Below are 15,254 nucleotides of genomic sequence, written 5' to 3'. Positions count from 1 at the left end.
GCTCAGCTTAAACCTGGGACAGGGATCCAGGAAGGACTGAGCAATGATTGTGCTGTTTGGAAGAGCTGTGTCTCCAAAGGACTTTGAATATTGTTGTAATTACTGCTCGCAGTGTCTTAGTTCTCCCAATTAGAAATGATGGCTGGAGTTGTCTGGAAAATTTTGAGCCTGGTACAAAAATCTCAGGATTTCTGCAGCAGTTCTAACACAAAAGTAGTCAGACAGGCTCTTTCTAGACAGCTACAGATAAACCTATCATTTTCAATGCTTGGCAAAGACTGCACTTCAGTATTAAGTAAATATTCCATTCTTGGAAACATTTCCCTTTAAAACAAGCAGGCTGGATGAAAGACTTCCCTGACTCTCTCTAGCACAAAAAAAAGAAGGCAAGATTTATTTTCTTGCTCAGCCAGCAATGCTGCTGGACACCCATACCTCAGGTTTTCCTTCCTGCTGCTATCCTGTCTGCTTATCAGAGAGTATCACCTGTTTATCAAGACAGGACAAACAGACTTAGCCATCTGAAGCCTCTCAGATATATCCTACAAGCATCCTTTGTAGCTGAAACTGGACAACCTGCAACCAAAGGGGCATGCAGCTCAGGCTGGTCAGATTTGCCATGTTTTGAGCTGCATTGATGTGGATTCCTAAGCAGAACTGAAGTGAAAGCTGGGCTGAGCTCCACCTGGAGCAGCTGACTAACTTATTTAAAAAAAAAAAAAAAAAAAGCTTCAGAGCAGAAGGAGGAAGCAAAAGCTGCTCTTCCCATCAATGTCAGGGGAAACTGGTGCCTTTCCCACCTGACCTTGATTTTTGTCCATGGGAGTGGACATTGTGGCCATGTGTGCACAGACTGGTGCTGCCCAGATAAGTAATCACTGGCTGGTAGTGCTGTGTGCTCCTTGGCAGGACTAAAGCCCAGCAGCAGCTCTCAGCCTGTGTGCTGAGCTGGATGCTGTGGGAAGGATCTGGGAAAAGGAGAGAGAGCAGGGAATGTGGCACATCCACCCAACCACGTCCCCCTAACCCACATCCCCTTCACCTGCTGCACCAGCACAGCCTCACCCCTGAGACCCTTCCTGGGGGTGTCAGGGGACAGAAGGGATCCTCTGCATTCCTCCCTGGGGTTAGGACAGGGACAGTGCTTTCAAGTGCAGACAGTCCCAGTGAATTTATCTTGCCAGCTTCCCTTTCGTAACAGGAAGGAGAGCGGGCAAACAATGAATGCAGGAAACGTGTGACCGGCCCAGACAAAGGGAGAAGCTTTGCTCTGGATCAGTGTGGGGATGGGAACGAGGAGAAGAGCCAGTGCTGGGAGCTTGTGAGTCTTCTTCATGACTCATGGACGTTTTCCAGCTGAGAAATGTTAGTTTGTCACAAATGGAGTGTGGTGGAAATGGGCCTGACTCCACAAATCTAAGGATGGAACACTGACAGCATTACACATGCTAGAAAGCAGCTGGAAAAGATGAGATAAATCATCCACACCCCTGGATAAGGCTCTGCTTCAGTCCCAGTATCATTTATCAGATAATTAAAGGGATTTTTAAAATTTCAAAATAATTTCCTTATATTTCCTTCTCTTAGAGACCCTATTAGAGATTCTCATTTAAGGTCCCAGAGCAGGATATATGGTTTACAGTTTGCAATGAATTTCAGCTGTAGACAAAATCCAGCTTTCAGCCACCTCTAGTCTCAACTATCTTCAATCTCCATTCCCCAGTCCTTTGGCCAGATTGGGTACTCCAAAAAACTGGGCTGAGAGAGAGCATATTCAGGGATGTGGGACTGAGGAAGAAGAGTCCCAGAGGAGGAGCTCCAGCTGCCAGTCCACAGTAATAGTCATCTCCATCCACCCTTGCCAATGAAGGATTTCTTCTGTGCCACTGAAGTTATGTTGGCACTAAAGTGGAGTGAGAGAAAATTCAAGCTAAATATTTCTGTCCTTTCTTTTCAACTGGGACCAATTAGAAGGTCAAACCCATGCCCAATGTCAGCTGAGTTACTGAATGCCCACTGTAAGCTAAGATTGGGGTTTATTTTCATATACACAGTCCACTGTTGATATTTTTAATCCATTTGTGTGCTAACCATTCAGAAAGAACCACCTTTGTGTTGCACAAAGAAAAGGACCAGGTGTGTTGGTTAATAAACACAGAGACCTTTTGAATCTATAAACAGCATTTTTGGGATGTGTTTGCCTGATTGTTTGGTATTGCCCTGTCCTGTGTTCCTCTTTTTCTCATGGAGGGGTTTTGGATGTGCAGTGAGAGTTTTCTGTCCAGATCTGTTCTGTACTGAGCCACAATCCCACAGGATTCCCAATCATTTCTAGAAGTGAGTCCTGAGAGGCTACTGGGGGAAAACCAGTCTGGGAGGTGCAGCCCAAGATATTTGGCTCAGCCAGGATCAGTCTGTAATCCACATAAATGCTTCCCTGCATGGATGACATCTGGATCTGGTGGAGTTCCTCAGGAAGGGACTCTCAAAAAACCTGTAAAGCTGAACATGAATTTATCCAAATAAATACTGAGCAGGCAGAGGTGTCTATAGGCTTGGGCAATGGCTGGTAAGGACTTTCACAGTGATCAAGAGTGGCACCTGAACTTGGCACCTGAAGTGACAATTAGGTACTGACATCCCTACAGGCACTTAGTTTGGGCCAGGGAATTATTTCTTTTTAAAAGCACAAGCACATTCCAGCCAAAGCTGCTGTTGGACACAGCACCTCACCCCCATACCTGTTTCACCTCAGGAATCCCAACACAGTGCAGTCCCAGCAGATCCAAGGGATGTGAATGAGTCTGTACCACCCTCCTTATCTGGCCCAAACCCCTTCAGGTTCTGTTTCAGCAGCCCCTGCATCAGCTCTGCATGGCAGAGATGCCAAGCTTAGCCTAAGGGATCAGACTGGTGTGACTCCATACCACAGAGGTGATTTTGGTGCTGGCAAATGACAGAAGGGCCAAATAAAAGCCAAACTTTGGTCTCAGATCTGGGGAACTGAGTTGCAAATCAGGATTGGATGTGGCATTTGACTCCTTTAGCATTTCCTCCTTTGTTCTCTCACACTGAGTATTTTCCTTGCTAATAAACTGATTTTTTTTTCACTGCTCTGATCTGTCTTTCCCTATTGGTCACTTTCCTTTTTTTCTTTCTCTTCCATCACAGAAAGCATGGCAAACTAAAGCCAGTACTGCAATCCTGGTCCCCACCAGGGGAAAAGCTTCCAAGTGGTGCTGTTGAGAGAAGGATCCTGTACTTAGCAAGGCCTAGTAAGTGATTTGGTACTCAAATACCTGGTCTGCAGCACTTTGTTCTTCCACTTTGTCCTCCAGCTGGATCTGAGCCCCAAGGCAACCAGTGCCTCGTGTGTAATGGTGAGACAGGACCCAGAACTGGGGGCAAAGTGTTCTAGTAGGAGCAGATGCTCAGAAATCAGGTGCTGCCTCTTCAGATGTTTGGTTTAGGTAATTTGAGCTTTGCCATGTAACTGTATCCCTGTGCACTGAAATGCCTCCAGTAGTCAGTTCCTGTAGATTCAGATGTTTAAGGACAGCTGTTGTTGTGGCTCTGACAACATTGATTTTGGAAGCTCTTTGCTCCTCTGAGGCTTCCCTGTGCCCAAGGTCAGCTCTGCAAGGGTGCAGCTGTGTAGGCAGGGATGACACTGCTGGGAAGACAGCCAAGGTGTGAGGAATAGCTGGGAGACACCTCACTGGGAACCCTGCTTTGGACTGGTGCCACATTTATGTTTTCCCTCAGTCCTTGGCCAATCCTCATTGTACACCTGCATGTGCCCAGCCTTATACCCTGATAATCCCAACAGGGACTTGCAGCAGTGACCTCCTGGCTTCACCTTGGGTCTGCAGCTTTGCTATGGGCTCCTTTGGTGGGACTGAGCCTAACCTGGTCACAGCTGCTCTGTTTTCCTTGTCCAGGGATCACAAGGCTGTGCCCATCACTGGGGGCACATGAGGAGCAGCCAGCTTCTTCTGCTCCCTGGCACTGGGTCTCTCCTTCCCCTGTGGGTTAAGCATCTGCACAGGCTGCTGTAATCCAAGTTCCAATCTCTCAGAAGATGCATTTTCACTGATTTGTCTGGGAATTTGTCAGTTGAAACTTCCTTGGGAACATGCTGCTGCAAGTCAACCAGAAGATGTGCTGGAGATTCCATGCCCATGGAAAGCTTGGTTCTGATCTGCAGTAGAATTCAGTTTCTTATGGATCATCTATCTTGAGTAGAAATCAGCAGACTCATGAACATCATGGACTGGGTGCAAAGCAAAGACTCTTGGTGGAAATTTATCCAACACAAACATGCCAGTGCAAAAATTCCAGCAGGTGGTCCCCTCTTGGGGGGAGTGGGAGTGGCTCCTGTCAGCATTTTCTTGATAAGCAGCTAAATTAATTGTACCAGATTCCTTCCACTCTACGAAGAAAATAAACTTTACCCTTCCTTATTGCTCTTTACAGGCAGAGTTTCCTCATTTCATTGAGCTATAAGCAAACAAGGAAATCTGTTAGAAGATGGGAATTCAGGTGAACTGCCTCTTCACCTCCAGTATGCAGATAAAATCTGCTTAAATGCTCCTTCAGTGGAGCCAGGGTGCCTTGACCTGCTGCTCTGGCTCCAGGCTCATTGCTGTGCCTCATATTCTGGCTACTGGCCTGGGCATCTCCCTCCAGAGTCCTTAGGGTGCAGGAGCATTTGGGACTCTTCAGCAATCTCCCACCTGCTTAGCACAGAACTGTAAAAAGAAAAAGTTGTTTTATGAACCATAGAAGTTTTTCCCCAGCTTTCTATCCAACACCTTCTATTGCAAGATCTTGGACTCTCAGCAAATTTCCACTAATACTCAGCAAGTCAAGCCCCCTCACCTTCCCAGGACTCTGCTCTAGTTCATCTGTGTCCTCCCTAAAGCTCTGATCCCAATTCTCTCCTGCATTTCCAACAGACCTATCCCTTACTTCCCAATGGTGCCTCCAATTAATTTCTGTACTTTCCATCCCTTCCTAGCACCATCACTCAGCTCCCATGACTCCTGCCTGGCTCAGTCTGACTGCTGGCCTGACAGCTGTCTTCACCATGTAGTTGGCAATCATTTTGTGTCTGACTACCTGGAGAGCTTTTCCAGCTGCTAAGCAGCCAAATGAAGCATATTTGTCCTTTAGGTGCTTGTTCTTTAGCCCCACCCTGAGAAGAAACAGTAGGTATTTATTAACTTAGAGATTACAAGAAATGGCAAAATGTCTGTGTGGAGATCCATCCCCCACTGTGTCTTGGAGTTCACCATGGTCTCAGAAATGCTCATTAAAACTCAGCCTAGATGAAGAGCCCCTGGGCTGAGCTCCTCTGAGCTTATCTGAAACACTGTCTGCTCCCAGGAGCCTGTGCTGGCTAAGGAACCCCCTGGGAACTTATTTTTCTTACCTGAATAACCACCCAGATGGAACATTTTTGGTTTTGAACTTTCAAAGAAAGTTACCGTCCTGAATTTCGGCCAAGATGGAAAATTACTGTGATCAAAAGCAGCTCTGTTGTGACTCTGTGATCAGTGGTCCAAAGTGAGATTCTTTGAGCTCTCCAGACTGCAGTGGGCTGAAACCAGCACCTCTCTTTCAGTGGGGCCTCTGAGCCACACAGCTCCCAGGCTGGATGTACCTGGGCACCACTGAATGGCAGTGACAGATCCTGAGCTGAGATCCCACTCCTTGAGACTCAACCCTTCACCTGCTGAGAGGGTGCAAAGGCATCTGGCATCAGTATTTCCCTGAATTCAGGAAATTTTCACAGGTATGTACCTTGTACACCCTCCTTTAGGTCTGTGTATTTGTGAGTGTGAATATGCAAACACATTGTGAATGTTGCTCTCTTCAGATTTGTGTGTTAGGCCTATAAGTGAGTTACTGGTGTGTCTGCAGGAAATTCTATATTAATGTTTTGTTAAATTGTTTAAATTAAGCTGTAGACTAGGTGCTGCTAAATTTCAGTGCTGTTAAACCTTTTAGACCTAAACTGTTGGTCAAGTCCAGGGCTTTATTTAGAAAGGGGATCTACTCTGAGCCTTGCGACTCCATGGGAAGCTCTTCCTTACTCCTTTCTATACTTACTCTTTTTACCCCCACACACACTCCCATCAGCCTCCATGTAGATAATTTTGGCATGAATTTCGGGTTTAGACTGATTTATTTTAGGTTCCAATTTTTTTTCTCTGTGTGCTTTAACCATCCAGTTAAATATGGCAGTGAACCTTGCCAACAAAATTTGTTGCACTGTCACTTTTTTATTAAATCTGCTTTTGCCAATACCTTTGGTGGTGATTCTTTAACAGACTTTAAAACACTCGTTCACCACCCTCTGTCTTTCAGAGAAACTATGAGATCAGCCTAAAAAGTATTACAGAAGAAATTAAGAAATGTCACAATACACAAAGCTAAAAATCAGTTTTCTTCTCCCAATACATGTGAATGAAAAAGTAGGTCTGGGTGCTGGACCTATGGGCCAGAAGGAACATATGATGGTCTCATTCATGTCTGCAAAGGAGAAAAAAATATCAGATTCACACAAAAGAAGTGCCTTTCATATAGAATTGTATCAAATGCAAAGGTTTCTCTATAGCCAGAAGTTTATTCTTTGCCTAGATATTTTCTATGCAAAAGAAAAATTACCTTAATGAATCAATGGACTAGTTATTTATTTATACATATGGACTCTCTGCAAGCTGGAATTCATAAATCCTTTCTGAATTTACCGTTCCTTGCACTCGATCACCTCTAGTGACTCCAAAGCTCCCATGGAGGGATCTGACCTCCATGGACATTTGGTGTGGTGGACATTTGGGGCTGGAAAGCAGCTTTATGACCAGAATACTCTTAACCAGCATGATCCACACAGATGTCCTGACTGGGTCAAAAGCTCTCATCTCACTGGAAAGGATATGCAAGTCTGAATATACATACACTACCCTGACATGTACCTCAGTCAGTGTGATGGGACTCAGATGTGGTTGCATAGCCTGTGTTCTTTCATTTTGGAGTCTCTCAGATAGCCAATCCCTTCTTCTTCACCTTCTAGGCTTGGAAAACACTTTGGGGACCTGCCCAAGGTTTTGTACCCAAATCTTATAGATGACATTTGCTGTCAGAGCAAGGATTTTAAAGGCATGTCTTCCTAGACAAGTTTATTTTCCCAACAGTTACCTATGCAAGGCTTCCTCTCCTGCAAATAAATAAATACTGGGTAAATTGAGTACTGAGTGAAAGGACATGAGAACATAAGGAAAGGCAGGACACACATAATCTATCTCCCCACTTCTGTGCCTGTCATGAGGACAAGATGAGAAGAGTCCCTGGAACTCTGTCCCTACACCCCACCACTCTTTGCCCCAGGAGAAGAGAACCTTTTTTTTGAATTACAGTCCAACACATGAACTTCCCCACCATGTTGGGCTATGTACCACATCAATCAGACTTCAAAAAAAATGTCTTGGGCTTGAAGCAATCCCAGATAAGTTCTTCATGTTTCTGAGGTGCTCCCATGCCAAAGTCTGTGCACCACTGAAGTTTAACACTTCAAGAGTTAAGCCTGCCCTGCCTAAGTCCTGCAGGTTCTGCTTGATCCCAGCAGCAGGAGATACCCTCTTCCCCCTATCTCCATGAGTTCTGTCCATCTCACTGGTGGCTCCTCCTGGATGATGACAACATTCTTCCATCTCCTCCTGCTGATGTCTGCTCTTGCACACATCATGTCTAGCCTGAGCATTGTCCCTTTGACATGTCAGGACCAGGACCACTCCTTGTGAACACATCCTGTCCCATCTGGGTATCTTCAGCTACTACTTGTCCCATTCTCTTGGAGCTTGGGGTCTGCATGCCTCCAACACAAATGTCCCCTCCTGACAGCTGAGTTTCTCTGTGGTGTTACTATTAATTCCATTAATTACTTTTATGAGTAGATAATTGCAATAATAAGTGGGAATTCCACAGCACACTGCATTGTATGGAGTCCTGAAGCCCCATGTTGTGTAGGATGCAGCTTTGCAGAGCTCTCCACACCCAAGCCTCTAGGGCAATGATCCTTTCTGCTTGGTAGCGCACCATTATAAAAACATTTCCTTCATTGTCCATTGTCAGATGAAATGATGGGAAAATAGGCCATTGCCTGCACCCATCCATTTTAAACAGGGCCCAGCTAACCCAGAGGAAGCTGCTTGAAGTTTCAGAAAGGGATGGGTGGGTTGTGCTTTGTGGGAAGGGACTCAGAACTCCCTGGAGGAATTACCACATGTGTTCTGCTAGGGAAATCCAACAATCACACGAGCACAAAGGCACCAGCAACAGGCGTTTTCCACTTCCTTCACTGGCTTCCACAGGAGCTCAACGAGTTCTCCATCATTCTCCACAAGTCCCTGCTTTGGCCTGTCTCTCTGCACTGGGATTTCCTAGCAGCTACCAGGGCTCTTGGTTGCCTATTGTCAATAACTGCTTTTAGCAGATGAAGCTTTACATAACCTCAGACAAAACATGCTGTTAAAACCACAGTCCACTGAGGCAGCCAAAGCCCTAATTTAACAATGAAAGAGCTCAGTAAGACTAAAGGCTGAAAGAGTAAGTCCTTTATTAAGGATGTCAGGTAGCTCTATCTCTTTCTTAGCCAAACAATGAAGAAAAATGAGGGAAAGCAGCCAGCTGTTACACAAAGATGTCAAATATTAGTGAATCACATGGAGATTTATATGTATGATTGATTGCTGTGATTATGAAAAACACAGACCTTTGCTTTTAAATTAAATTTCTCAGCTTCAGTTTCCCACATTTTCTTTGTCTGTGATTTTTTCCTCCCTAGAACATATCCATTTATCTTTTTGGCCATTCAAAAATAGATGGATACATTACACATTATTATAGTGATCATCCTGCTACAATGAAATTCATGCAAGTAACTAGCCTAAAAAAATCCTCATTATAAACCCAAATCACTTCAACCTAAAAGAAACCCATAAATCTGAGTGATGTCAGTGTACATCTGAAGTACAAATTGGTTGTTCTGTCACCTCAATGAATTCCTGGTGCTTCAGGAAAAAACAAGTCATCTTCATAGGTGTTTTTTATAACCCAAATAGTCTCAGCTGACCACTGGCTGCAGGGACACAGTGTAGGGCATGTTGTTCCTTTTGGTGTGAGACCATGCAGCCTTCAGCACTAGAGTCAGTCTAAATATATTCTTCAAGTCAGATGTATAAAGAGACATTTCATTACTTCCTTCCTTCTCAGAACTTTACAGCAAAATGAGTCAGGATTTTCTCCCCCTGCTATGAGCACAGGTAAATTCTTTGCCATCTGCCAGGATCACGAGGACAATTGAAATATCCCTTCAGTGTCCACGTGCACATTGGAGCGTTGCTAGCCATTCCTTGATGACAGGACAAATTTGTGATAAAGCAAATTACCTGCTGTATCTTCTTTCCAGTGACCCATGGCAATAATGATTTATATTGGATATAGGTAGTGCAAGGCCCCAGATACAGGGGCTGCTGTTAAATAGAAGGAAATATGGATCACACTCATTAATCAAAAGCACATAAAGATGGGGTGTGTTGCCCAGGCTCCCTCTCTGTCTCTTTATCTCCTTCTCTGTTGCTAGAAAAAGTCTATGTCAGGGAACATGTGGGTGAGGTGTATTCAGCAATGAAGTGTCCAAATATCCATTTTTGCTTTTGCAGTATAAGCTGGATCAGGTAGAGTAACTTAAAAGTGATGCTGAGTGGAGACATCAGATTGCTAAAATAAATTCTTGCTGTGTGCAGAACTAAGGGTGTTATTATATGTAGAATGTGGAGTCCCAGATGCAAATTTCCATCTTAAGACATCCTCAGAAACATGGTCCAGACACACCCCAGTCAGACCCCGAAACACAGAGGGACAAGCTGTTCCCAGCTACTTGTGCAGTCAGGAGGAAGAAGCTGATACCTCTCATCAGAGATGAGAGTGCCATGGGCTGATGGGCTGGTGTTGTGCCATGGGACTGCAGTTACCTTGCAAGAACATCAGAGATGGTGCAAAGCCAGCAGACAACAGCAAAGAGAATGTTATCCAGGAAAGTGGTGGAGGGACTTAAAAGATGTGGATGTGGTGCTTAGGAACATGGTTTAGCACTAGGCTAAATGCAGCATTAATGGTTGGACTCCATGATCTTAGAGGTCCAACCAAAACTCTTTTGTGATTCTGTGAGTCTAAGGAAGCCATTACAATGTCCTTCATTAATCAGCATAACCAGGACTGAGCTGTGGGGCACCTTCCCCACCTTCCAGGGCTTCAGTCATTTGGCTAATGCTTGAAAAACCCACCCTAAGAGCCCCAGCTGGAGGCAGAAGGACCTGCACAGCAGAATTTATGGGCTATTCCAGGGAAAGTTGTTCTTGATGCATGAGCCTGCTCAGATTTCTTCTGCACCTTGACAAGGAGCCCTTGTGGCACAGCTGCATTGCTGGGGTGCTGCTGAACACAAGCTCCATGTGGAATAGCTCTCCATTATTTCTTTGCAGAGTATCTCAGCACCTCTTGGAATGAAAGGCATCATAGCTGAAAGTCTGAGGAGCAGCTGTAGGGTCCTGATTATTCTGCATAGTGAAAACTGAAGCTCTCAGAACAGTTTACCTGGGTTAAAAAAAAGACCAAAAAAAAGTAATTTCTTTTCCTTCCATGCCCCTGATGACCAAGAAAGTGTTCTGGTCATCTTAAAATCACACTCCCCAGAAGCTCTGTTTGCACCCCCACCCAAGTGTCCCTTACATCCACTTTCCCCCCAACAGCAGGAAATCACTTAGAAAATATTTCCAGGTTCCTTCCTGGCCAGAGGTCACCTTGTGTTTGGAGCAGCAGGAATCACCATGTTCTCTGACACAACAACGGGGGAGGAAGACCTGTCCTGCCCTTCCAGCTTTCAAGCTTGTGCTTTTTAGCTGCAACTCCACCCTGCACTGGTGGAGAAGGGATCAGTTCCCACTGATCGCAGGAAAGGGAGGTCACGGGGTTTGCTTGATTAAATCACCACAAGCCAAAAGGTTCTTTCTCTCCCTCACTGAGAATTGTCACGGGCTGCTTCATTTGTTCTGCAAAAGAAAAGCAAAACAAAATACAAACCTCAAGCCCAAGAAGCAACAGCATACAGGGAGAAGCAGGTGTGCCTCGAGATCTGGGAAAACAAAGAGCAGAGGAGGTGGCACTTGGATGGGAAGTTTCCATCCCAGCACAAGAGGACAAGTTGGAAAGACTCAGACAGGACCAGCACTTGTTGCTCTACAGGTAGGGATGCTGTGTGTGAAATGTGGCATTGCTGTAACACTTTGGGGCAGGCAGGGGTGGCTTGAAGGACTTTTTGGGTCTGGATTCTGACAGTGTGGTGCAAGCTTTGCATCACCAGCAAACCTGCTGCAGGTTTCTGCCAGGGGAACTGCATCGGCACAGGTTTCATCTTGTGGTGATTAGCTGGCAGTTTTCTGTAAGATGCTTTTGGTTGTTCAGGGTATGAATTAAGCTGTTCAAGCTCCTGACAAAGTGCTACTGCCTGTTCATTTAGTTAGTGAATGCCAATAAAGGTTATGATTGCTTTAGTTTAAACTTGGGGCTGCAGGGGTAAAGAGGGACGTACACGGAAATACTGTGTTAATTCTCATTGCATTTATTACCTCCTAAGTTGTGCTGCAGTTTCAGAGCAAAAAAGTCAACTGCAATAGCATTTAGAATTTTTTTTCCACTTTGGTTTGTACTTACTGTGGCTGGAATTTGCAATGCAGATGCAGGCACTGTGTTGTTAGCTGTATAGAGTGGTGGGTTTGTTTCTTTTAAGAGCAATCTCCTTTCAGTTTCATATTAGGTGAAACTTTTTGACAGAGGAGAGGGACTTGGGCCACCCATGCTGTATACTGTGAGCATCACATTTATCTTGTTTCCATTCTTTTCTATCTGTGTTTTCAGCTGCTAAAATGAAAGCAAATTTTATGGTGTTGTGCTGGAGTACTGCTGCCAGTGTTCAGTGTCAGAGGGGATATAGGGAGGATTTCTGATGCTGTCATTTCCATTGATGTCTATATCCCCAAAAGTTCTGCTCCATTTCCAAATATCTCTGGTGCAGCAGTATCCACTTTGCTTAAATGGTCATGATTCAGAAGAAAAGCATTTCTGTGGTGTGACTTTGTACAAACTTGTTTCTCTCTCCCTGTCATGGGAAAGCGATGCTCACCTCCGTGCACAAGGAGCTTTTGGATTTGGGGAGAAAGGTGTTATTGTTTGGGTGCTGTAACTCACACTTTCAGTGAGAGTTTTAGGAGGCAATGAGCTTGTGACAAGTGAGGGAATAACAAGGCAAGGATGTTATGAATTTCAGGCTCCATTTCTCCTGCTTCCATCACTTGCTGTCGCATGATGAAAATGATACTTCACAACCCAGAGATTTTCATCTCACCCAGAAAATTCCTCATCTATTTCTGTAACTTAACCTGTCCAGTAATGTCTGGCAATATTACAGAATGAAGTGATATTTAAATAAATTTAGGGCAAATCTTTAGCACCTGGGTAGCAGTGACACTTAAATCAGTGATGGGTCAGCTCAGCTGTGACTATTTGGCATCTGTCACGATTTAACTTCCCTAAATTTGTCTGAGTTTGCCTCCGGTGATCCAGGTTTAAAAAACAAACAAAGAGAACATGCGTAGGCACTGGGAAGATATCTTTGTCCTGATCTTCTTGGTTATTTTTATTTTTTTAACACCTCTTAGGCAGGCTTAATAAAGCAGTTCTCCAACCTCTGAATTGGAGACGTGGGAAATTCCTCAAACTAGGCAGAGTTTCCTCTCATTGTTATAACACAAAAGACCAGTGCAGCCTTTACTAGAGTTCCTTTTTTTAACCCATTCATCTTGACCAAGAAATCTACCTGCTCAGAGAGAGCTGTGATTCTGTTTGTGAGAACACAGCAGACAAGCATGGAAGTGAAGTGCATCCTCCATGAGCACATCATTATTTTGGGGTTGTATGGTGCTTGAAACTGAAATGATTTGCTGCTGGGATTAAGCTGGGATTAATCTTTTATAAGAATCATGGCTTTTTAAGATCAAATGGGATTAATCTAAAGTAAAATCAAGCTCTTTGCATAAAACCATTTCCAGTTTTCCATGGAACAGTTTCTTAGGACCATGATCTTCAAAAGTGGTTCAACTGACATTCATGAGCAGATCTGCCCCCACTGCATGTTTATACAGAGTTCATTTCTCAAATGATCCTGCATGGGGGCAGTTACCACCCACGGGTTAATCTGATCCTGCACCTGCCCTGCTGGGAAGGAGCAGCAGCTCATTCCCCTTATCTGTGCTGGGCACCATCCTGAGAGTGCTGAGCCAGCTCTGGGTGAGGGCAGGAGCTGTGGGGCTGTGATAGTGGCCCTGAGCTGGTTGTATTCAGAATGTGGATCAGATGGAATGCACAAGGTGGGTGTGCAGGTAAAATGGGAAAATGGGAAAAGACTTAGCAAAAGATTTGCAATGGCTTGTTTCTCTCTGATGGACAAATAATAATTTGTTTGGTTGGGGTTTTTTTAGAAAATGTGAGCTCCTGCAGAGCAGATAATGCACTGTAGCAGGTTGTCTAGTAATTACACTGCTGTATTTGCATGTTATAATGCTGCACCAGTGGACTTTGTTTAGGAGTTTTTGACTACATTTGCAGCCTATTCCAAGGGTTTATCTGCTATTGGTGGTGGCCTGGAAGAAATTTCCCTCTCACAGCCATCCCATGACATGACATGTATGTTGTGGCCTTAATCCACCATGTCTACACACAGTTTATATCTTTTCTATGAACTTCAGTTTATTGCTGTGGAAGCCTGCAATGAATTCTGCCCTCTAGATCCTCCTCTCTATCCTAATTCCCATTTGAGCAATCCAAACAAGATGGGTGTGCTGAGATTGAATTAACTTTCCTCATAAGGTACTTTCTTTTGGGTTTGGGGCTGAATCAGTGTCAATACCAATGTTTTGGCTATTGCTGAGCAGTGCTTGCAGAGCATCAAAGCTTTCCCTTTCTTCCCACTGACTGTAGTGAGTGGGATGAGGGATGGGAGGGATTATAACAAGGAAAGCTGACTTGAATTCACAAAAAGGATGTTTCAAATATTCATATAATATCATGTTCAGCAACAAAAAAAATAGTGGTGGAAGTCAGGGTTGTCTTCCAAACCCACCATTGCTTGGACGTTATTCTGGATATACATCTGCTTGTGGGAGGTAGTGAAGGATTGCATTCACATCACTTTTCTTCTTTTTCTTTCCTCTTTGTTTCCTTATTAACCTTTATTTATCTCAATCCACTAGTTTTTTGCACTTTTTCTCTCCTATTCTCTCCTCCATCCCTGACAGATGGGCAGTAGGTGAATGTCTGTGTGGGTGTTCAGCTTCAGACCAGGGTCAGCCCATAACAACATGGGATCTAGCACAGCCTTCAGACACCTTCCAATGGAACATTTTTGAATAAACAGAAGTTTTTTCCCAGCCCAGGGAAAAAAAAAAAAACCCAAACCTTTAAATTCCCTTGTGTCATCTCCATTGGTTGATTTACACAATGTAATACTTGTTTCAGGAAGACCTCAAAGTTCATCTAATATCCTACTCCTGGCATTGAATTCCTTCATTCTGGATGAAAAGAGAACCAAATCTCATTCACCTTCTAGGTACTTCCACAAGCCTTGCTTTATCAGATCATTAGTGCAATCACTGATGGGTTTTTTCCTGCCCCAGAGTCTCTCTATGCACCCTGTGAAGCAGAAACAGCAAATACCTTCCTTTTTTGTCAGCAGAGAACTGAAGCACACAGATAGTCAGGATCTGCTTGCAAGGTTGGCTGTTGCCTTAAACTCACCTCAACAGGACAGAGAATGCTGTGGCAGCCAGGTTTGGGGGTGCTTGTGAACAGCAGAGCTGTATGCATGCCCTATTTAAATCTTAATATGAAATATTAATTTCCAAATGCCTTCCCTCAAAACATAATAGAGCTGTGATCGAGTATGTAATTTACTGTCCTCGGAAATTCCTCAGAACGACAGAGCTTCCCCCAATTGTTCCTGCACAGAGGAAAAGCTCTACTAGAGTTCCTGCTTTGGCTCAGTCCTGTGAGCACAGGCTTGGCCCTGCAGGGCCATGAGGCTGAGTGTGTGAAAGCCATCTTCATTCCAGAGGTGTCCCTACGTGCCTCATGACAGG

At 44.4% G+C, this 15,254-nt stretch overlaps 1 protein-coding gene across 1 annotated transcript in view; it reads left to right on the top strand.

Moving 5' to 3' along the window:
• The first annotated feature begins 10,919 nt into the window (after nt 1-10,919).
• ADGRF5 (adhesion G protein-coupled receptor F5) overlaps nt 10,920-15,254 on the top strand; it is a 40,971-nt gene continuing 36,636 nt past the window's right edge. The window contains exon 1 of the mRNA XM_079298433.1: nt 10,920-11,307. The gene's annotated coding sequence lies outside the window, so the exon portion shown is untranslated. The remainder of the gene's footprint in view (nt 11,308-15,254) is intronic.

Source organism: Erithacus rubecula (assembly GCF_903797595.1).
Source record: "Erithacus rubecula genome assembly, chromosome: 2".
Classification (NCBI taxonomy): domain Eukaryota; kingdom Metazoa; phylum Chordata; class Aves; order Passeriformes; family Muscicapidae; genus Erithacus; species Erithacus rubecula.
Note: the sequence above shows the minus strand (reverse complement) of the source record. Positions and strands in the feature narration are given on the sequence as shown.